The sequence below is a fragment of the Pleurodeles waltl genome, chromosome 3_1 (genome assembly GCF_031143425.1).
Source record: "Pleurodeles waltl isolate 20211129_DDA chromosome 3_1, aPleWal1.hap1.20221129, whole genome shotgun sequence".
Lineage (NCBI taxonomy): Eukaryota > Metazoa > Chordata > Amphibia > Caudata > Salamandridae > Pleurodeles > Pleurodeles waltl.
This window is the reverse complement of record NC_090440.1, coordinates 211,485,268-211,510,219: the sequence shown is the minus strand read 5'-3', so window position 1 is coordinate 211,510,219 and position 24,952 is coordinate 211,485,268. Positions and strand designations below refer to the sequence as shown.

The window sequence follows — 24,952 nt, the reverse complement described above, 5'->3', positions numbered from 1 at the left end:
AGAAAAGCTGAGTAGAAGTGCTGCCCTGCCTGTGACTGTGCTTTGTGGAGCTCTCCTGCAGTTGCTGCTTCTGCCTGGTGAAAGGGGACAAAGACTGGACTTTGTTGTGCATTCCTGCTTGTGAAGAAATCTCCAAGAGCTTGTCCTGAGCTTGTCTCCTGTTGTTGAAGTCTCAGGGCCATCAAAGACCTCCCCTGCTAGCACCTGGACTCTCTGCTGAGATTCCGGCCCTGCCAAGTGTTGCCCTATCCAGTTCCTGGCAATTTTGACAGCTGAAGTTAGGCAGACCAAGATTGAAAATCCACGCACTGACCGCCGTGCAGGGAAATTTCCGACGCACTTTCTGAGACGTGGATGAAAATTGACGTGCTGCTGGCTTTGCGGCAGAAATCGACGCTCCACTGACATCGCGGCTGGAAGATCGACACACGCAGCTGGAGAAACAACGCGCAACACCTGCTGATGGAGGCTGATATTGTCGCAACCCACATAGCGCAGTTTTGCTGATACCGTGCAGCAGGATTTTTGACGCAAACATTGCTGGATGCAGGAAAACAACGCAATGCCTGCCCGGACTTGTGTGCTTGCCCGGATCGACGCATCGCACTCCTGCGGAGAAGAAAAATGATGCACGCCGACCCGGCCGAAGAAGGAGAAACAACACACAGTCTTGCTTGCAGGTGAGAAAATGACGCACCACCAAACTTTTTCGACGCACACTCGCGTTGTTGCGTGTTATTTTGACGCTACCCAGGTACTTTTCAATGCTAACAGTGTTTTTACTGTTTTCTCAAAGATTTAAGACTCTTTTGTTTTTTAAGTAAATAACTTGACTTGTGTATGTTGGATTTTTGTTGTTTTGGTCTTGTTTTCTTTAGGTGAATATTTCCTTTTTTTCTAAACCTGTGTTACGTCATTTTGTAGTGTTTTTACTAAGTTAGTGTGTGTCGGTACAACACACACAGACTTTGAAGTTAAGCCCACCTGCTCGTGCCAAGCTACCAAGGGGGTGAGCGGGGTTTAGCTGAGGGTGATTCTCCTTCACCCTGACTAGAGTGAGGGTCCTTGCTTGGAAAGGGGGTAACCTGACTGCCAACCAAAGACCCCATTTCTACCAGTGTTGGAAACATTACCACAGGGGTAACTGGCTTGTGGCACCCAAGTGTTTGTAGTGATGTCGCTTTTTGACCCTTTCATGTTGGCTGTTCTGTCATTGCTAAGCAGAATGTAACAAGCGTTGCCTTGTTCACCCACTAAATATGGAATGTGGGCTGAGTTTAAACCATTTTAAGAGAGTTTATTTTTATCCTATTGACCATGAGCTGTTGCAATAGTAGTGCTGCTCTGTGTGAGAGGAACCATAGTTTCAGACATTTGGTGTGTGCGCTTGGATGAGGAGCCTCTAAGTCAGAATCCCTCCAAAACTGTAATAGTACTGCAGTGCTGTGGAGTTTCAGTTGTCATAGGATAGCTGGCATCTGTGGCAGTGTGCTCAGGTGATCGGTTGATCGGTTGGGGATTGTATTGCAGACAGGAGCAGTGCATCTCCCCTAGTGCACCTCATTTGTGTCCGGCACCTTGTACTAAAACCATAGACTAGCTGATTCTGGTTCTAGGGTTTTCTAAGTAGCAGCACAGTTACCTTGCGGCAACCTCTGGAAAGTTATTCTCTGAGTCAAGGTGTTGACTCTGCCCCCACTAGGCTTTTGGTTCATTTTGATGGATTTGTCTTTGTTGGTTGAGTCTAATACATCTATAGTACTTGGGACTGAAAGGTTACTAACGGGTTTTTAAAGTAGTTAGGTAGATCAGATGTGACATATACTATTTTTCACATAATATGATTCCTTCCTTTATCTTACTCTGGACATGGAGGTTTATGATGATTTCTGTACATTGAACAGATTATTATGTGGAATGTATAGCTGTGGTGAACTGTTGTATTGTTTTTGTTATGGTTTGCCACTGTAATATTTATGTGATAATTACAGAACTGTAATATGGTGACAGCATCTAGGGTTTACTAGTTATTTCTGTAGGGCTGTTTTTTCAACCGTGGGTACGTAGGTAGATTAAAAATCCTTGACACTGTTGAGTGTTTGATAGTGGTCCATGTTTCAATCTTTCTTTTCCTGACTCAAGATGACGTCTACTTAGAATGCGGCTGAGACACAGCCCTACAGGAGTATCGTTGACCAATGGTCCATCTTCTAATACTGAGCCTAAATTCCTGACCTAAGATGGCACCAGTGTAGAACCCACATGCAGCTCTACGAAAGGAACCGGGCCTCTACACTGATTGTGTAGGTAAGAGTTATAGAATGAAGGATGTAGGTACTTCTGGTTTACTGAGTCGTAGATAGATGATTTTCTATTGGCTCATGGATTTTTCATACGTTGGTATTTGAATGGTCATATATTATTGGTGTACATGTATATGATTCTATGTTTTAGGCTACACTTTGAGTGTATATGAAGTAACTGTTGATTTAAGGTGGAACTGAATACGTTATTAGGTTTATTATTGGATGAGATACTATTGGGATTATGACATACCATGTGTTGGTTAGAATGGAAGTATAATAAAGAAGACTTTAGAATCTCTTCAGAGACTGAAAATGTGTTTTTTTTGGATTACTTGAGTGCTCGACAAATCGTCATTGAAATGTGTGTTATGCCAGCGTAATTATTAATGATCAGATTTTCAGTAATTTCAAATTAGTCTTTTTATGGGAAATTATGCTATTATGCCACATCGTGGGATTACCCAGCATTTCAGGTAAACAATTACTACAAAAGGCTGTCTGCAATAAACATTTACCGCAAATGCAGTACCAATGCAAGCGATAAAGTGTGAGCAGTTGTTGTTCATGGTGCTTTTGTTTTGGCACAACTTTTTTTTAGCACAAAGTGCACCTTTGCATCCACAGTGGGCACAAGGACGCATTCCGCACTAAAATACAACACTCTGGGCCAGATGTACAAGACCATTTAGCATTTCTTAATAGTCTGAATCGCTATTTCGGGCCGTTAAGAAATGCTAAATGGGCTTTTCAATTGTACAAAGCCCTTTGGGGAATCGCTCATTGCAATTTCTGCTGGATAATAATCCCAATTTGCGATCCTCTAAATAGGAAATAACAAATAGGGATTACCTGTTTGCGATTCCTATTCAGATGTACGAAGCATTTCCTAAGGATGCAAATTGGGTATTTAGGAAATGCAATTACCATTGACGCTAAGTCGATGGTAACCATGTGCAAATGAAAAAAAGCACCCAAAGGTGCTTATTTTAAAGTGCAGTAGAGCACATGTGCACTACTATTTTTGGGGTGCATCACAGGGGGACTTTTCCCATAGCTATCCCTGGTTTTGCATTTCCAAAATAGTTATATCCTAGTAGGAAACAGCTATTTTGGTAATGCAAAGCTGGCCCACTGTAACAAATGGCATGAGATTTCTTAACTGCAATTTCCTAATAGCGATTCCTACGTCGTAGGAATCGCTATTAGGAAATGAGTATTTTGTTACATATCATTTTGCATTTTCCCAATAGCAATTTCTATGGAGTTGCTATTCAGGAAATGCAAACTTACATTTATGTACTTCCGGTCCTAAATGGCAGTTTCACATTTTGTGTAAATTCTCATTAGTTTGATGACGTTTCATGTGATTATGCAAAAGCAAATTGCACAACTTTTTCACATCCCTATATTTGTCTCCATGGGCACCTCAGCAACAGTTCTTCTGTCGCCAGTGGTGGGGTGGTGGTGGTGGTGAGGGGCAACGAGCCCAAGGGAGAATGTCTTGACATGCTGTGTGTGGTGCGTGGATCTCTCCATCTCAACCTATGCCACCAGGTTGGGGGCACAGTCGATTTGCAGATCAGCATGAAAACCAGATAATCCGAGTGGGCACTGGTAGAGGCAAGTGGTTGGTGGCTTTAAGGCAGTGAGGCTTCTGGTCAGCAGTGACCGTGGACATGAGCTATAGTCAGTTGCTCTAATGGGCCTGGGTTATCTGCTCAGTTGCTGGCAAGGGCTATCTGGTCAGTGGCTGGCCTAGGCTTTCTGATAGGTCACTGGCCTGGGCTAGCTGGTTGGTGGCTAGCCATAGCCATCTAGTTAGTGGCTGGCCATAACCATGTGGTCATCAGCTGACAGACCAAGTGGCTGATAGACCAACCAATACAGCTATCTACAACTTGTCGTTCTGTACCCTACTGGTGGGTTAATTGATGATGAAAAAGGGCTTCTTGCAAAGTCCCAAATGGTGGAAAGGACTTAACCTACCTCAGCTAACCAGGCCAGAGTTTGAAGAAGGCGGACAGCACACCGGGGCATCTGGGACTGAAGGACTAGACTGGCAGGACAGAGTGCTTCCAGACTGGGAGCAGTCTTGTGCTCCTTGTGGACAACAAGCTGAGTGAAAACCACAGTGGCAGCTCAGTGAAGCCAGTCTTCTTCCCTGGGCATTTTTCCAGTGGTCAGAGCCACCCTCCATCAAACCAAGGAAGATTATTGTGCCCCACCGGGCTAACCAACTCAAAAGAAGCCCTACTGAGAGGTTGTTGAAGCCCTTGTGGACACCTGGGGCCTAGTCTTCCAGGCCAGGGCTCAAGGTACCAGCCAGAGCAATCTTTCGGACTCAGGGCAGGGTGTTTTCAGTAACTCAGCCCCCTCCCAGGTTCTACAAAATTTTTAAAAATTCACCTGATAAAGCTTGTCAGTCTCAAAATCACATCTTGCCCTTTAAAATCATCACCAGGGATGTTTCATTTTCAAGTCATATCCAGCCAATGTATAAGTATGGTTGTGTCAACTCCAAGTCTCACCTTTGAATTGTGTGGTCTCTTTGAATACAAACCATCACCTGCCAAGATGGTGGAATACATCCCCCCCACCCCCCCCGGAAGAAAGTTAACTTAGATCACAGTGACTTCTCTGGGTTACGCCAGAAACGATCAAGTGGGGAATCTACGGCCTTTAGTTGAAGTAAAATGTGATGGTTTGACATGGGGCCAAATCAATAAAGTATTAATTGACAACATTAACCTCAATGTCAATTTTTCTATGCATGAAGGGTCGGTAACTCAATAGTATGATCAGAGTAGTAGTAGTAAGTAGTCAAAAGAAAGCTGGAAAGAAATAAAAAACAATAAAGGATTTCTTAGAGATCTTGCTTAATACTTACCTTGCCCTATTGATACCCTTGCAGAGTGTACATTTGATAATACAGTAGGGGAGCTTTAATGATTAGTCTGAATGTAAATAGCAGGGAGGAGAATCTTGAGATTGTATTTACAATTGTGCATTGTGCATTCGCTTGGCCATCAGTTAGGTAAAGTGTTTTGATGACTATTTTTATGCCACACAAACTAATATTTCAAGAGACCTGGCTACTGAATGGAGTGGATTTCCAAGGCTATGATTCAAGTACATAATCTGCCCAAAGCGCAAATAGGGCCAATGGAGGAAGACCTTCGGTGTGTAGTGTAGCCATTTTTTAATGTAGCTTCATGCGTGTTAGCTTAACATATTAGGCCTCTGTGCACTTTGCCCTAGATGCATTTTATTCGACCTCTCACTGTTATTTTACAATAACCAGTTTCACGGTCTTGTTTTTATTTCATTCTATCACACTGTTTAGCTTAGTTCAGCACTGTGTTCTCAAACAATGCATTCTTGCTCACTCTGTGCTTCAGTCAAGGCTACAGTCTGGTACATTGCCGGTAAACGTGGTAGAAGTTTAGTCTCTAGTGTTCGTAGAATAAACATATCCTTAGGTATGGACATTTTATTAGAACATCTGCGTGTTAGTTATAAAAACACTTTCTAGTCCTAGTACACGTCAGAGGGAGATTCCGACCAGAAACCTACAACTAGATGCTGACTGGCCTGTTGCAGATGCTGATGCAGAATACAGGCCTTTGCTCAGGTATGAGGGTTGATGTCCTCCCGGGGAAACCTGAAAGGCAGGTTTAGAGCTTTACATGCTGTCCTCAGACTATAACGTAGAGAGAACCCCATCTAGTTGCACTAAGATAGCCTTATTCTTGTGCTTCACTCTCATTGTTACTATTTTAATCCTACTGTGTTGTATAGTTCTGGTTATTGCAGCTCACGCTTTGCTATCTAAAATACAGTCGTTTTATTAAACCAATCTTTAAAACTTAAACTGCCTTTGTCATTTATATATGAGACCGCGCTGTGTATGAGAGAACCGGTTGTGACCTGAGTGACCACGACTTCCCTGAGAAGTATTGAGATGTCATGCGCTCGGCTGCCCAATTGTCTCTTCCCTTTGGGAGAGATAAGGCACTGCTAGTTAGCCAGAGCAAAACCTGGATTTAGAGTGACAAGGGTCCTTCACTGTGGGTCAGTCTTAGTCCCCCACACTGTGAACGATCTTGCCGCTCAAAATCCAGTAGTCTCATTAGGATAATGAGAGCCTACGTGACATGGCGCCGCCAACGATTGGTCAGGCTCTAATTTTCGGGTCCACCGGTATATCTCGGTCTCATATAATATAATGACCCCTCAGTTCCATATACGGAGACGTCCGTGGTACTGAGGATTTCCACCACCGCTGCATAGGTAGCCCTATTTACAGCTGGTGGTTGTTCAAGCTTGAACCATAAAAGGATAGACCCCGTCTTGGTGTGCCTTCTCTGAATTCTTACTGTTTTTAATGGCGAATCCCCAAGTAGTACAAATAGCTCTTAACATGAGACAACCGCTCACAGCACATTAGCTAGCAAATGGCCTTTTGGCCCAGGGTGGTCCAGTCACGTTTGTGGTGGACGCCCACGCAGCCTATAGAACAGAACTTTTTTATTCTTGGGTAACATTTCCAGCAGTTGATGGGAACACAAGCACATTTCATATATATATACAGTTGCGAACGTGCCTGGACAGTACAGGGCGTACGCATACTTAGAGATACCTCTATCTTATCAAGAACATAATAATTGGCTTGATGGCACCCTACCCCATACAATATTACCACTAAGGTTAGGTCCACTAAGTGATGATGGTCCTACCTGGCCTTTATTGGCCACATATACACCACATCCTGCGGTTGCAAATATGGCGGTGGCTGAAGTTCGACGTTTATGTACTGACTTACCGGCTACATATAGACGCTTAGTACAATTTGTGATGCAGACCCTAAATACAAACCCAGCGTGTGATGCTCCAGCACAACCACACGCAGTAACTCCAGGTATAAATCCGGTGACTGTATACTCGATTATGGGCAAAGTGCCAGCAAAACGAGAGGAGACTCTGTTTTGGCTGGCACAAAAAATTAATACGCTGGAAGCAGTATTTCCCCATACAGGACATCAGGATAAACATAGGATATTAACTATGTGTTTACCCTTTGGGATGGTTCCCACAGTGGAACATTGTAATACATGGGGTGCGGTGTTTGCCGCGCTCTATACAACAGCACACTGTACACCGACACTAGCCAATCTACCGGAAGTGCTTAAACAAATTCAAGATGAATACGGGGCTGCCCCGGCCTTAGATTTAGGAACGCAACTGATGGGCAATTTTGCCACGGTTTCCTCAATAATCCTAAGTATTCTTAAAGGGGAAGCAGTTGCGCTTGAAGTGCGCATGCGTCTTCGTGACGTCCCACATCAAGATCAGGAGTGGGAACTGCCTAAATTAATAGCGGAAACATATTCCAGTATTGGACGGGATAGCCTGGGGGCTAGACCGCGAAAACCTCAATTTCAGGGAAAAAGTAATAAGGATAATACTAAACAACAACCTGAAGGTAATAAGAAGCGCTGGGAGAAAAAACAACAGACACCTAAAAAAGAAAGGGGAGAATCTCCGCGACCGGAGACCCCGCAGACTAGGTATAATCTCAGAAATAGGGATAATATAAAAACGGCTGATAGATATCAACATACTGATACACGCCAATCTCATTTCTTTCAGGACTCATCGGAAAAGAGAAATGAGAAAGGTGGGCGGTCAGAGCGACGAACAGAGTACGTGAAACCGAGACAGGAATCATAACGCTCTTCAGAGGTTTCTGTCAAGAAGGAAGAGAAACCAGTACAACAAAAACAACAGTTTAAAAAGAAAAAGGTGGCTGCCGTAGCAGTTAGGCATGCCACTCAGGAAGTGGGTTCTCTTGAAGAACAAGAAATGGGCTCTAGCACTGCTAGACAGTGTGGCAGAGGTCACAATAGTTCGCCAGAACCTTCTAGAGCATCTGGAGGTGAAAGCAACTGATGACTTTATACAAGTAGAAACAGCAGATATACGTGTCTCCGAGCCCGATAGGGTGTATGAAGTAACTCTACAGTTGGAAGGTGACATTGAACGCACTATACACGCAATCCTCTCGGATCGTGTAGTTAAGATATATGACATTTTGCTGGCCGAACAAGATTGGCCGCCTGATTTTGTCCGTACCTGCCCAGCTGGGGAGGAGGTTATTAGACCTTCTTTCTCACCTCTTGTTCCAGAGGAACTTGCAGAGTCCTATGCTATAAAATGGGCTCTTGCACAGGTACCTGCCTTATATAGAAATCACGTAGGGTGGGACAGGGATTCTCCATATCATGTAATTCCCATTAAAGGTGAACCTTAGCCAGAACTGCAGTATCCCATAAAACATGAAGCAAGGGCACCGGTGAGAGAAATACTTACACAATTAGAATACCAGGGGGTAATTGAACCCTGTGTCTCGCCGATTAATAATCCCTTATTTCCTGTAGCACAGCCGGACCATTCAAACAGAATAGTCCTAGACTACAAACATTTGAACGGACATATACGTACATATGCTATACAAAACTCGCATAGCGCCGCATTAATGAGCAACATTGTGCGTAAAACATATAAGACGACTTTGGATATCTCGAATGCTGCCAGAATATAGCTCCTGAAAGTCGAGATTTAACCAGCTTTAGTGCACTAGACTCTCAGAAAAAATTCTGTTGTTTGCCTCAGGGGTAATAAGAACAGCCCAGGACTGTTTGCGGTTCGTGTGACTGCTGTTTTGCAGGAGTTAGACCCTGACGCGTTGTCATATGTGGATGATATATATCTCACAGATGACGAGTTACTACAACATTTAAGACGAGTAGCCTGCATTGTTGTAGGGTTTGCCGAAATAGGCTACAAACTTAACTTTAAAAAATCAAAAACTGCCTTCCTCAGCGTCCTGTTCTTGGGATATGAGCTGTCGAATGAAGGGAAGAGCCTAGCGCCACAATTCTTAGAAAAGTGTGCACAATTGCAACCACCAAATACGATTAAGAAACTCCAATCATTATTGGGCTTTCTGAATTTTGGCAGAACATACATTCTGGATTATGCTACATGCGTAAAGTCTTTATATGAATTGATACGTCCTGACTTTTCAAGCAAATTTTGGACAATAGAACATACACATACTCTTCGAGAGTTACAAGCAGATATGCAAAACATCTACACACACGGGATAATAAGACACATTTGGTCATCAGGGTGAAAGCTGGGGCCACAGGGTTTACTTATGTCACATTTAATGAAAGTGAGACAGTCCCTATAGCATACAAGTCACACTTGTATTGCGCTGCAGAGCAACGATTTGCACCCACAGAGAAAATTCTCACTGCTGTACAGATGGCTGTTATTAAAGAAAGACCTCTGGCTCAGGGAAAACGCATTATTGTTGTTTCTCCTATTCTGGCCCTTGAGGCTGTTACAAAAGCTAGCGTCTCGAACGCAAAAGCACTCCACCCAAGATGGATTCAATGGGCCACGTCCTTGACAGCCACTGATGTAGACTACATTTTTTACCCTAAATTACAAACTCAGGAATTTCTATAATATGAAGTTGAATATCCAGTTCCCGCTGACACGTTGCCTATTGATCAATATCAAGTAGTCATGTACACCGATGGCTCTGCGCAACCAGCGAGTGGAACAAAACACCAATATTCTGCTGCATGTGCAGTAGTGAGCGGCTATATGGAGGGGAGAAATTCTGCTCCCAACATACTTATACACAGACTTTAGGGGATTGTACAGCACAATTGGCTGAGCTTAAAGCTCTACTAATGGCTCTAGAACATACGGATCCAACACAGTTCACACTGGTTGTTTGTGATTCGTATTATTGCGTCCAGTCTTTTAATGAATACCTACATTACTGGCGCTTGAATGGGTTCAGAGATTCAAAAGGCAACACCATCAAACACAGACTACTGTGGGGGAAGGTAGCAGATCTGAAAGAGACGCTACCCAAAGTCCATGTTGTGCATACAATTGGACACCAGCGAGTTGGAATACACGTTGCTGGAAATACTTTGGCTGATGAAGCCGCAAAGTCGGCAGTGGCGGTTGCCACTGTAGCTGCAGTGACTTGTTCGAGTTCCAAACCAAACACAGACATTATGGCTGCCATAAAAGCTACGGTTGATGGCATGCCTTATCCTAAGGGATTTCCTAATAAATACCAATACTTTATGGGAAGTATGCTGAATGCTGAGGTTAAGATTCCAGGCGTAGGCGTACGCGACATCCCCAATAAAGGTGTAAGACCAGAATTGATTAAAGCGGCACATGAGGGAGTGGCGTCTGCACATGCTGGCGTGGCAGCTACTTTTTCGCTATTACAGGCCCACTATTGGTGGCCTGGTCTCTATAAAGTGTCCAAGCAGTATGTCCTTTGTTGTGACATCTGTCAACAAATTAAAGTATCAACAGCTAGGCGCCCGCCGCAGACACCCCTCTTAATTTCAAACAGACCATTACAATGTGTGTACTTGAATCATTGTGGTCCACTGACACCGGATAGTGCATACAAATATATCTTAGTCGCTGTTGATTCTTGCTCCAGATTTGTGTGGGTGTGGCCACAACACTCAGCTGATGCTCGGACTGGTATTAAAGATTTGCGAGTCTTTGTCGGTACATATGCAGTTGCGGCGTTCCATTCGGACCAGGGCCCTGCCTTTGCCTCAAGGGCATTCAGGGACACCATGGCTTTGTTGGGGGTCCAGCTCCAGTACTCGTCTCCATTTCATCCCGAGAGAAATTCTGTTGTGGAGCGATTAAACCGCAATTTAAAGCAATCCTTAACAGCCAGAGTCTTAGGTTCGGGTCGTAGGTGGCTAACCCACCTGTATGGAGTTCAGAGAGCACTAAATAACCTGCCTAGAAGGTCCCTGGGGGGGTTGTACTTCATATGAGTGCCTGTTCAGAACACAAATGTTTGTTCCGGATCTTGATGGTCCTGGTGTGGAGGTGGCGGAGACACCTTTTGACATAATTGATTGTGTCACTGTTTTACAGGTTTACAGCACTTACATGAAGATAACTCTTCTGAAAGTGCTGCCTCCACAGGAATTAAGGATGTGCCAGTAACACCTACCGGCTGGATTCCCAGGGTTGGGGATCTTGTGCGTGAAAAAGTTGCAGTGAAAAAAGAATGTGGCCCTTCTTATCGAGCACCAGTCCCCGTGTTGGGCATACACAGTACCAGAACTGTTATTCTACCCCCGTTGCCAGGTGTCAAAGAAAATCATTTTGTTTCTATTGACGATGTCAAGTTACAACATGTGGCCGATTCTACACAGCCGACCAAGAGAAACGTCCAGTAGTTCCTGAATCCCTCTCGCTACTGGAGAAGAGGTTCCGCTTCAAGTTGTCTATACCAACACAGTTGCCTCTCCGAGCTTGGGGAGGGTGGATGATGATTTTGCATTAGTTCCACAAACAACGACCAACTTAGAAACATTTGATCAAGTCACCATGACTACAGATGTGACGGATGGTGCTGTCTACAGTGTACCACCGCGAGAAACACCACCTCCTCCATTGACTACGGCGACGCCTTTTGCACAAACTGCCTCTGGTTACTTTGCCGACAACAAACGATGGCCTATCCGACTCGTTTGCCTCTTCGACTACTGACTTGTCAAGTCCGCGTAAGCTGATGCGTTGGCTTGAAGATACGTATTTTGTTTCTCCATGGAACTATCTGTGGCTTTTATTGACTATGCTAGCATTTTTTCTTTGGATTGGGTTTGTCATTACCTTTTTTCTGTTGATACATGGTCATTTTCTTCCTGAAAGATCAGCGGATGAACAGGTGGAGAAGGTGTTGAAACCACATGTTTCATCACATAAGGTTCGAAGAGACTTGTCCTTTGTGAACATTTCTGCAGTGCCAATTCCAGAGGGGATTGTGTGGGATAAAGTAGTGTTTGATATATATGGTCCCACTGAAATAATTCAAATACCGTATGTGCTAAAGCTATCAATGAATGATGTAGCAATACCAGGCATTGTATCTGATGATTGGGATCTGAAGACAGTTGACTTGATGATGACAGAATTACAATATTACACTGTCTATGAAAATGAAGATGTTTACCAGTTTAGAGACCATTATGGTGACATGTTTTGCTATAAATATTATGGGCACCACTTCATACATAAAGCAAGTGCTACCAAAACGATATTTGACTATACGCAATGGGACCATTGCCCGACTCCCCCGCAAGGGAGTTCCAAAACTTATTTTGATAAATTCACGTGTTTTTCTGGGCACCACCAAAGGACTGCAGAGCCATATTATTTTAAGATAACTCCGACAAAAGATAAACAAATGTTGCTGACCAACACAAAATTCATATATTCGGATTCCTTTGTTTCCTGATTGTCAATTGAAGGTTATGAATATTGATCAAAAAATGTTGATTTGAAAAGTGTTTGGGGAACAAAAAATTGGCAAACTAAGGGTAGAGAAACATTGTTTAGAGCATGTCTCATTCCCGTTCAAATGATTTTTTTAAATGAAACAGTACAGCAGACCAGCTGCTTAGGCTTAGCTACAATCAGGGAATTAAACATGCCCAGTATACCTGCCCCTGCAAAAATCAATAATTGGCAGAAATACATAAATGCCACCTTTGGTGAGCTTACTGAATGGGTCCAGAATGGTACATTTAACACTTCATTGACATGTCCAGGTGGGTGGTTATTGTGGCCATTAGATACCAACGGGTGTCATCAACGTTTTGTCACCTCTTCGGGGTTTCCGTACGAGTAGGTCAGACCCTCGCTATATGTCACCAGAACATGCTGAAATAATTACAACATATAGTGTGGGAAAATTGTGCCAGCAATGGCTGAAATCATCTTTGCTAGAAGCAGTTAAGACACATCTCATTCTCCTGTCTAATGACACTGACTTACAAGATTTTTTGTCAGGCCCAAAGACACCACATAGTAAGTGTTTCTTGTATGAAGTATACAATGAAATATGGAAGCTTTCCCAGCAAGAGGCTGCAGCCCGGTTAAGACAGATAGATCAGGAAAATCTGAAAAAGGCATTAGCTGCTGTGGATAATGGAATTCACACCTTGTCCGACCGCATTTATACAATTAACAACATTGTTTCTTCTGCTATAGACATTATACGATCTGATATGTCTTCTTTATATCATGGACAGAGTCAGACCAGGTCCATTATGCAGTTAGGTTGGACGCTTCAGACATTGAAGTCGGGTTGCGTTCCGTGGCAGTACATCAGTGCTAGGGAAATATTTTTCTCTTTTAATTTGACGCGACAACAACAACTAATGGCTAAGAAGGAGGCGACTTATGTCATGCTTAACATTGAAAAGTTAGAAAGATTGCCTTTTACCGTGGCTGAGATCCCCTCAGCAGAGTGGTTGATACACAGGGTTATTAATCTGCCTATTTCTACATTACAATTCACTTCTTGTTGAAAACATGTTCCAGTAGGCAGATATGAGAAACTAGGAGATAGTTACATCCATGAGGTGTGGGAGCTTCCCTTCTTGTACAAATGCCTCAATGGCATGAAAGAGGTCTTTCTTAGCGGCAGTGAATGTGAGACTTCAGTCAGCCATTCGATGATTTGTAAGCAGCTGTCCTTGCATGGGGCGTGTAACACTTCGGTTGCGAATTTGGCTTGCTATCTGAAGGGAGTTCCAGTCCCCTTGATTAAACACACGTTCCAGGTGCTTTCAAACGGCAGCTACGTCCTCCTCAATAGTGAAGACTGTTGTGACATGCAGGCCGGAATAGTTTACGTTGTTTCGGTCACTAAGGTTGTTACTTGCTGCTGGAATGTGTTGTTTCCCCCCACTAAAATTAGGGAGGTAGCAGATATTTGGCCTCACATTGCTACTTCCAAGGTGAATTTTGGCAAGTTAAGCAGACTGAAGGCTTTGTTGTTTCAGAAGCATGTGGCCCTTACATCTGCACGCAAGACCTACGCACTTCAGGTGGCAAGGTCATCGGCAGAAATACAGTCCTTGTTAAATTCAAACTTTCCGAGCCACTTTGGTGAACTCGTGGGACGTATATTTAATGCTTCCAGCATGGCTGGATTAGCACATTTTTTCAAAGCTGTTGGTATTGGTTTCGTTCACACGTTCTCCTCCATATTCGGTTTAATACCTTTGGCTATTCATTCAATTTTCTGAAGCATCGTTGGGGGATTTCCAATAACTTTGGCTTTATTAGCCGACATTTTGCTGTTGCTGTTGTTTTTCCGCAATGGCTGTCCCGCCGCAACAAGGACAAATGTGGGCGCTCCCATCAGCGCAGCTGAGTTGTTAACGCATGAATCAGTACTTTGGAGCAACATTCCTGGAATATTTGGAGTGTAACTGGTCTCTGTCATTCAGACCAGTTTTGGATTGTGTGCAGCCCGTGTTTCGGTGCCGTTGGTGCTCTTTTGAACATGCACTGGACGTTTGTCTCTCACAGCGACACCCCCCAGTGGTTGATGCTGATCTGTTGATGTTCTCGATGAGGGCTCATTACCAGACATGCGTGCTGCAGCTGCGTTTGCTTCGAGAGGCTGCTTACGAGATACCGTTCCTGGAGGAAGTTGATATTAACTCATTTATAGGCACTGCACAGGATGCCACCTTGGTCGACACTGAGGCTTTGGAACACACCTGCTCCTTGATAGTCTTTGGCGTGGATTTTCCGGTTTTGTCATCTGCCGAAGTGGAGAATTTCCTGCTTTCCATGACCAATGCTTGATTTGGACTTATTAAAAATTGACATTATTTTTTTTATTCAGCTTTGGCCGCATGCTCATATTTTAAATTACAAATTACTATGCTTGTGTGTCCTCTTAACTTGTTGAAATTGAATAGGGTTTTAATGTTATTTTAGCTTAGGGCATTTTTTAGCTTCGGCTTAAACCACTTTCTACCGACAAGGGGAGGGTGTAGTGTAGCCATTTTTTAATGTAGCTTCATGCGCGTTAGCTTAACATATTAGGCCTCTGTGCACTTTGCCCTAGATGCATTTTATTCAACCTCGCACAGTTATTTTACAATAACCAGTTTTACGGTCTTGTTTTTATTTCATTCTACCACACTGTTTAGCTTAGTTCAGCACTGTGTTCTCAAACAATGCATTCTTGCTCACTCTGTGCTTCAGTCAAGGCTGTAGTCTGGTACATTGCCGGTAAACGTGGTAGAAGTTTAGTCTCTAGTGTCCGTAGAATAAACCTATCCTTACGTAGGGACATTTTCTTAGAACATCTGCGTGTTAGTTATAAAAACACTTTTTAGTCCTAGTACACGTCAGAGGGAGATTCCGACCAGGAACCTACAACTAGATGCTGACTGCCCCGTTGCAGATGCTGATGCAGAATACAGGCCTTTGCTCAGGTATGAGGGTTGATGTCCTCCCGGGGAAACCTGAAAGGCGGTTTAGAGCTTTACATGCTGTGCTCAGACTATAAGGTAGAGAGAACCCCATCTAGTTGTACTATGATAGCCTTATTCTTGTGCTTCACTCTCATCGATACTATTTTAATCCTACCGTGTTGTATAGTTCTGGTTATTGCAGCTCACGCTTTGCTATCTAAAATGCAGTTGTTTTATTAAACCAATCTTTAAAACATAAACTGCCTTTGTCATTTATATATGAGACCGCACTGTGTATGAGAGAACCGGTTGTTACCTGAGTGACCACGACTTCCCTGGGAAGTATTGAGATGTCATGCGCTCGGCTGCCCAATTGTCTCTTCCCTTTGGGAGAGATAAGGCACTGCTAGTTATCCGGAGCAAAATCCGGATTTAGAGTGACAAGGGTCCTTCACTGTGGGTCAGACTTAGTCCCCCACACTGTGAAAGATCTTGCCGCTCAAAATCCAGTAGTCTCATTAGGATAATGAGAGCCTACGCGACAGGTGGACTGGACTATTAGCATTAATCTCAACTGACATGGCGAAGAAATGTATAATTTAAGAAATGCAGTGCACATGAGGAGTGGTCATTACATCTTTTGAGTCCCAGTTAATAGCCATCTCATATTTTAATCACTTCTGAGGTATCCATTTGATAGAAATTTTGAATAAGTTTCAAATAGACCATGAGCTGCATAGCTACCTATATGAAAGTACATAAATTGGTGAAATGGGGGCCCAATTCTACAATTTGATTTAGAAGAGCTGGGTTATCTCTCACAATCCTAAATGAATGCATTTGAAATTCCAGAGGGTGATTATTATCTTGTGTGAACATTCCGGGAGGAATTAAGATTGTGCTCCACATTGTTAAAAAAACAACTGATCACTATCTGCAGTTTATGAATGATATACCTACAGGTAGGATATTTATGAATGGTAAAAACACTGGATTTGAGATTCATGGGGGAATGAAAGTAATCATCTGCTACTTCCATTAGTTATACCTGTTTGTAGTTGGGCTAAGAATGATGCACTAGTGACAGTCAGGGATCTTGACTTCCCAGAGAGGTTAAGGACTCAATGTCTTTGACTCTTGTAAGTAGAATGAAGAGATTACAGGCAGTGAGAATTGTTCCACCCATGTTGTTGGACACAAGCTACCCAGATTATTTTGGAGGGCCTGAGCTACAAAATCAAGCAGTACCCCTCTGTTATTATTATGAATGAAGTACTAACACCAGCATATGGAGCCATTTTATTGTAGCAAGCGTTTCCTGCTTCATGGTGAATGCAGGCATGTAGGCCATATGTTGTGATGTATACATATGAATTTTAAGTGCATGCCTTGAAAAGTACGGGTCTGGGGCAAATGGCCCAGGCTGTTGCCCTCAACCCTTGGGCCAGTCTAGGTAGATGAAAAGCAATTTTCAAAAAGCATTGACTAAAAATAAAATGTTATTTTTTTCATTCAATTGGCAGACAAGGTTTACTGTTTTTAGCGTTTAAGATTCTCAAAAATTCTAGTGTTTAGTTAAAAAGGCACTGGCACAATGAGGAGGGCCAGGGCTTTTACTGGGATGAAAAAAGCAGGGGTGGGGCGGGTCTCTAAAAGGGGCATGGCCTGTGTAATCACAGGCGTGCCTTAAAATGTAAACTAAATGTCTTTGATTTCCATAGTGTGCCATCCAAGTATATTGGTGTCTTTTTTAGTTTTCTATTATTGCATCAAGCTATATAACACAACAACTGACATACACCTGAAACAAGCCAGGACTACTGACTTTGTTAATGCTGTCTGTGCGCTCTGCAGAGAGACCAAGGACAGGATGACCATGTATTCTGGATTCCTTTTTGACCCACTGACAGGCACAGTGAGAAACTTGCACTGCCTTCAGCTTCAACTCTAGAGCTCTTAATTGTCCCCGGTTATCAACCCCTGGAGCCGACTCAGTTTGAAGTATGCACTATATAAGACTAATATGCTACATGAAAAAAATACAAACATTCAACATCTTGGAAGTAGCTAATACTCTTATGGAGTGCAAAATTCCATGTGAAATATAAACAGGAACTAAACACAAACACTAAAACACTGATGGGAATTACCTTAACATTTTTACCAGTAAAGTTAAGGACAAGAATATAGTGCCTGAAAGGGGCCAGTTTCAATGTCCTCTTTGAATTAATGTTGGGTTTCAGACCCAGAGGGATCCGGCCCACCCAACGCCCTGAGGAGGGCAATTTAGTGAAACAATACTAATGACAAATAAGTTAGCTTTTTCCTAACCTTTATGAAGGCCGATTGTTTGAAATTAATATCTAGAACATGAGCGTGATAATATTATTTTAAACACCAAAACACATCAAACTGTAAAAAAAACATAATGTTGCCTTAGAAGTTGAGTAGAGCTGCCAGCTGGATGTATCCTGATTTTTAATCCTGACTGGTGGGTTGCACAACTGACACCATTTCCCAGTCGGACAATGAAAAATGGTTTCGTTTAAAAATAAACTGTTAAGCTCAAGGATGATGGACGGAGTGCTGAACAATGCAAACACACACCCCCAGTCACAGATCAGGGTTTAATCTGTCTTTCTTTTGCTCACCACGCCACCCCAATTTTGTCCCAGCCATATGCAAATCAGTCTTGACCCTGTTACTCATGGAAACAGTCCAGACCGAACTGCCAAGCCAGGTCCTCCCTGGACCGGAAACAAGCATCCTGGGACCGATTTCAGGACATCACCCTTCATCAGCCAGGCTAGCTTGAATCCAGTGGCACAGTGAGCACGTGACCCACATCTGGGCATACCCTTCCCACTTAGGGCAACTTTAGCAACACAAATGGATGATGGACGGAGGCCTGAACAATGCAAACACTCACCCCCAGTCACAGATCTGGGTTTAATCCATTGTTGTTTTGCTCACCATGCCACCTCAGTTTGGACCCAGCCATATGCAAATCAGTCTTGACCCTGTTCCTCATGGAAACAGTCCAGCCCGAACTGCCAAGCCAGGTCCTCCCTGGACTGGAAACAAGCATCCTGGTACCTATTTCAGGGTATCACCCTTCATCAGCCACGCTAGCTTGAATCCAGTGGCACAGTGTGCACGGGACCCATGTCTGGGCATACCCTTCCCACTTAGGGCAACTTTAGCAACACAAAAGGATGATGGACGGAGTACTGAACAATGCAAACACTTACACCCAGTCACAGATCTAAGTTTAATCCATTGTTCTTTTGCTCACCATGCCACCCCAGTTTGGACCCAGCCATATGCAAATCAGTCTTGACCCTGATTCTCATGGAAACAGTCCAGCCTGAACTGCCAAGCCAGGTCTTCCCTGGACTGGAAACAAGCATCCTGGGACCGGTTTCAGGGTATCACCCTTCATCAGCCAGGCTAGCTTGAATCCAGTGGCACAGTGAGCATGGGACCCACATCTGGGCATACCCTTCCAACTTAGGGCAACTTTAGCAACACAAAAGGATGATGGACGGAGTGCTGAACAATACTGACACTCATCACCAGTCACAGATCTGTGTTTAATCCATCGTTCTTTTGCTTACCATGCCATGATGAAAGGTTATACCCTGAAACCGGTCCCAGGATACTTGTTTTTGGTCCACGGAAGACCTGGCCTGGCAGTTCGGGCTGGACTGTTCCCATAGGGGACAGGGTCAAGACTGATTTGCATATGGCTGGGTCCAAACTGGAATGGCATGGCAAGCAAAAAAACTGATGGATTAAAGCCAGATCTGTGACTGGGGGTGAATGTTTAATTTGTTCTGCATTCCGTCGATCATCTGTTGTTTTTGCAAGCACGTCTTTAAGCAGATTTTAAAAAGAGATTGCGCTGAAACTGCCCCTTATCCATTAATAACATTGCTTGATACTATGACGTTCCCACGTTAATCTTGGTAAGATTGAATGAGCAGGTAGTATTTAAAGGATCACAATAGAACACGGGGGGATCAAAGAGGGTTGCTCCACGATGGATCAATTTTAGATCTTCTGGGAGGCATCAAAAATGCCTTTGATTCATCTAACAGAGAAACTATGGAACACATTAATTTAATGAGGTCTTGTGCCTGGCTTTTATCAGTCATTCAGAATTTGCAATCACAAACCTGTATTTAGGTTGAGATATATAGCTCCAAAAATATAACAAGATATGGGCTTCAGAGCGTGAATATATTGGTCCCAAAGCTTTTTTGTTTGTTCCTCGCTGTCTTACCAAACAACATGTACTCCACAAGTTATTTTTTCCTGAACCTGGAGGATACACATATTAGCTGTTTAACATATACAGGTAATTTAGATATGCTCAATATAACTCCTCTAGGTTTACAAATGAAAACAGAATCCTTAAAATATTTTTTGAAAATGATTTAGTTATAAATAGCAGTAAAACTAAAGACCTCGTCTCTGAACGCCTGAATATTTGTTCTTCATGGTCGATCGGTGTGATAAAGTTCATTTATTGTAATATGGTTAAATTAAAGATTACTAATTCTCTTTCTGGATTGGTTTAATATTATATATAATGTATTGGGGAACCAGTTATTTCCCTTAGTGAAAGTAATTAGAGTTAAGATTGAGCCAGCAGCTTCCTATTTTACTCCCCTTTTAGTTCTGAATTGACGGGTAGTTTATGCATTGTGTCAAGTGAAAATATTGAAAGGCGCCCTTGAGTCAGATTGAAGTTAGGTCTTCAATTATAGGAGGATTTGGCAGAAGCCACAAAGATTAGTTGTTTCTTGGTTGTCTTTTTCTACCTGACTAGGCTTTCAGCATTAATACTTAGGTCTCAAGTCAAAAACATGGGATTGCCTACAGAGAGATTGCAAAAATGTACATGGGCTGCTAGTAACTGCGAATATGCCCCATTGACCTCAGTTGGGTTGCTAAAGTCAGTTGTATGTATGTATGTACGTATGTATGTATGTATTACATATGTGATTTTTCTGTAGGACAAACGTAGCCAAATGGCAGGGGACTACTGGACAACATCTAAGACAACCATAAAGCCAATGAGTGATAAGAGGGGTATCTGGTCTATAGACTGTTAATGCATTGTGATGAAGTGTTCTTTAAAGAGGTGTGTCTTCAACTCTTTCCTAAACTGGAGCAGCTTTGGGGCGGCTCTGATGGATAAGGGTATTTAGTGTTCAAGATACTGGGTGCAAAGATGGAAAAGGACTGCTTCCTTGTTTTTCTTCTTATTACACTTTTTAGTCCAGATTCTGATGGTGTCCTTGCTGCAGGTGTGCCCAGAATTTCCAGAGACGATGAGTATGCAGGCTTAAACGCAGGTTCTGAAGTCACTTTTTGGAAAAAACAGTTTTGCTTTCTTTAGATGAGACAGCATGTGACAGAGGCCCTCATTCTGACCTTGGCGGTCTTTTCGCAAGACCGCCGAGTTACCGCCGCGGTGAAGACCGCCGACCGCGGCGGTATGCCGCTGTGCGCATTCTGACCGCTGGGAGCATTCCGCCGGAAAACCGCCAGCAGCCACACTGGCGGTCGGCGGGAAAGTGGAGACTGGTCAACCTCCACCGCCACGTCAGCAGAACACCGCCCACAGAATTACGACCCACATTTCTGTGTGGCGGTCTTCTGTTGGCGGTCTTCTGTTGGCGGTCACCTCCCCATGGCTCCTGTCACCTCCCGGAGGACCAACGCACAAGGTAAGTTGATCGTCCGTGAGGGGAGGGGGTGGGGGGGTGTTGTGTGATGTGTGCGTGCATGGGGGTGTGCGTGGGAGTGTGCAGAGGGGGTGTGTGAGTGCGTGCATGCGGGCGGGGAGTGCTGCTGTGCCTATGGGCAATGTGTGTAGTTCGGCGGGTGCGCATGTCGGCATGTATGTGTGCGGGTATGTGTCCCCGTTGTGTATGTGTGTGTGTAGGGGGTGTGTATATGTGCATGTAGGGGGTGTGTGCATGTCGGGGTGCGTGTATGTGCATGTCGGGGTGGGGGTGGGGAGGGGGTTCGTACCACCTCTGGGGGGTGGCAGGGGGGTGGAGGGTGTGGGGGGAGGACTCGGGGGGGCAGTGGGGGGTGGGGGAGACCCCTATCAGTGCCAGGGAAGGAATTCCCTGGCCCCGATAGTGCCTACCGCCATGGTTCGCATGGCGGTTCCCGACCGCCAGAAACCGCGGCGGTAAGCAGGGTCATGATACCGTTGGCGGTCTTGGGTCGACCGCCGGACCGGAGTGCGCAGACTCCAGCCCGTCGGTCATGACCGCCGTGGCTGTCGGAGTGGGGAAGTGGCGGTCGGTCGCGGCGGTGACCGCCGCGGTCAGAATGCCATTTTTAATACCGCTGGTCTGTTCGCGGTCCGACCGCCGTCTCTCCGCCGACCGCCAAGGTCAGAATGAGGGCCAGAGTGTCTTTGTTTTTTGACAGTGTATTACTTGAGGGTGAGGTTGTTGTCCAGAGTGAATACAAGTGACTTGACATTCAGTGAAAATTGGAGTTCAAAGCAGTCAAGATACTCATTAAACTAGGTTTGTACTGTTTGTTGTTCTTGGCGAATATCAGGAATTTAATTTTGGTTGGGTTGAGCCTCGGGTACATGCTGGACATCCACATATGATATGATGAAGATGTGCAGGCACAATGAAAAAAATAACATTTTATTATTAGCAACTTAATGACTCATTGGTGAATTCTGATGATTTTATCTATGAGTGGAGCACCAAATGGATTTGTATAGTAGATGAATATTATAGCAGACAATAAGGACCCTGCAGGTGATAAGGACCTCTTGAGACCTAGAGATGTCCATATGAACAAACTGGTGTCAGTTGGAAACTTATGAGGAGAACCAATGATGGACATTCCTGATGAATCTTACTTAAGACTCTAGGGTTCATACAAGGTTGTGATGGTTGATGTTTTCAATAGGCAGCTGAGAGGTCCAGCAATATCAGAAGGCATGGGCTATCTTCATCTATGGTCAGGATGATGAATGATGGTCTACGATGTGGAAGGTGGCAATATCAGTGCTGCAACGTGATCTGAAGCCATACTGTTCAATGTGCAGGAAACGATTAGCATTAATATGATCTTGGAGTTAAACAGAGACTGCATTTTAAGTGATCTTGCCTATGAATGGTAGGTGAGTGATGGATCAGTAGTTGGAAAAGTCATAAGGATTTAGTGTAGGTTTCTTTAGAATTTTGAATGATCCTTTCCTTTCTTGAGAACTTCTTGGAAGATGCCTTGAATGAAGGAGTCATTGGCTAGAGTGAGTAAGGGTGAGAGAGTGTCTTGAGAGAGAGTTTTGATAAACAACTAGAGTAAGACATTATCTTTCTAAGAAGTTGTTTTGAGAAAGTTGAGTATGTTAGAGAGATCTGCATAAGACAAGATTTTGAAGGATGACCCTAGTAGGATATTACAGAAACAGGGGATGCAAATGATGAAGCAGCTTGGTGTTGTCAGTGTGCTGTTAGGACTTCTGTATTTTTTTTCTGAAGTTGATAGCATTTCACTTTTCAGTCGAGTGCAGAATAGGTGGGTCACATTGCAACAGATGAATTTACTTAAAGATTTCTGCTATCTTGAGATTAAAATAGTTCTCTCTGATACTGAAACATCTTGGTCAATGTATTAAATGGAGGGAGTAATTGTAGCAATTGAAACATGTGATGGATACTGTCTTTGCATGCAGAAGGTTACGTTCTGAAGGTTGCATCATTTATTAATGGCCTTTTAATAAATGGAAGCAGTGTTCACACCCGCTTCTCTAGGCTCACTTGGAAAAGTAAGGGTGACTATTTCCTATAGCCATGATGTTTCTTTGATAGGAGGAACTAGCCAAAGGCATAAAAAACCTCCTGCACAAAGATAGATGATACACATTCTTGAGTAGCTGAGAGATGATGGCATAACTTCAATACACCCTGAGCAGAATGGAAGAGGAAAAGGCCCAGATTCAAAGAGAACACCAGCCCAGTTCCAATTCTAGAAAGAAAAAATGGGCAACAAAATCAGCAGCTTCAGAAACTAATATCGTGAAGACAAAAAAAATGCCAGAGCTTTTGGCATGGCAGTATCCAACTCATTAAACAGGGAGAAGATTGAAGCTGAAGAAAAGACGAAACTAGAAGTGACATATGAAGAATACACTGGTCATGATGAACGGTCATGATGACTGGGGATGGAACAATTAGAAAAGGATGTGTAGATGGCCATGAGCAAATAGAAGTCACTAAGCCACCCATTTCATGTCACATGATCAGAGATAACTTAGATGGGTGTCAGTAAAGAAACAGGCAAGTTCTTTCCTCCAAGATTAAGGAAAGTTTCACCACCATGTAGATCAATTGTATTGTATCTGAGTGTCAAATGCTTTAAAAAGTTTGTGTTGGATTATGTTTTCTTTATGAGGTATGTACCTTACAAAAATTAATAATGATTATTATTATTAATGGTGGGCGGAACTCGCAAAGTTGAACTCCTTGGAATTCTGCAGAGTTATTTAAAGACTCCGCCCACTGAGGTAGCACATACATTTCTTGCTATCCCTCTACCCGTCTCACTTTCCCTCCCATGTCCCTTCTCTCGCCACCCCTGTCTCAAGTTCATGGCTCCCCCTGTCTTCTTCCATGGCTCCTCCTTCCCCTTCCGAAGCTGACAGATCAGGGAGACAGACAGAGGCTAAGCGCGCCCTCCACCATGACATCTGGGCGGCCGTTGTCAAGCAAAGCATTTTCTCACCTGTGCACTGCGAACTGAACCCGACAGGCCTGAGCCGCGGATGGTGCTGGCGGGTCCCTGGGAAAATGTTGTCCGTATGTCTACGGCCACACACAATAGTCCGTCTACACATGGGCAAGCGAATACGGCGAGTGAGAAATGGGTATTGCCTCACTGCAAGGATTCACTGCCCACTGATGTACGTTGTCCACACCACGTAAATGCTGTAAAAACAATAGCACAGAAGTCAGCGTTTCAGATGTTTTCACATCCAGTAAGTTTCACATCTTCAGGTATGCTGCACCATGTGCATTACTTTCACCTCCATGATTACCAAAAACACGAGTCAGGAGCAGCTTGTGTACACTACAGACCACGCCATCTCACAAATAAAACCTGTAAGATGGAGAGGGTACACATTCGGCAAAAGGCGAGAAGCTAATAAAAAAACACCACTGTGAGCAAGCAATGTATTTACATATTGGAGAAAAGTGATATTTATTGTCTCGGGCTCGAGACACAATTAGCGGGTGACGC

The 24,952-nt window shown here is 43.7% G+C and overlaps 1 protein-coding gene across 3 annotated transcripts in view; it reads left to right on the top strand.

Annotated features, from left to right (window-relative positions):
* Positions 1 to 24,952, top strand: part of CCDC33 (coiled-coil domain containing 33) — an 808,167-nt gene that overhangs the window by 40,824 nt on the left and 742,391 nt on the right. The window lies entirely within an intron of this gene.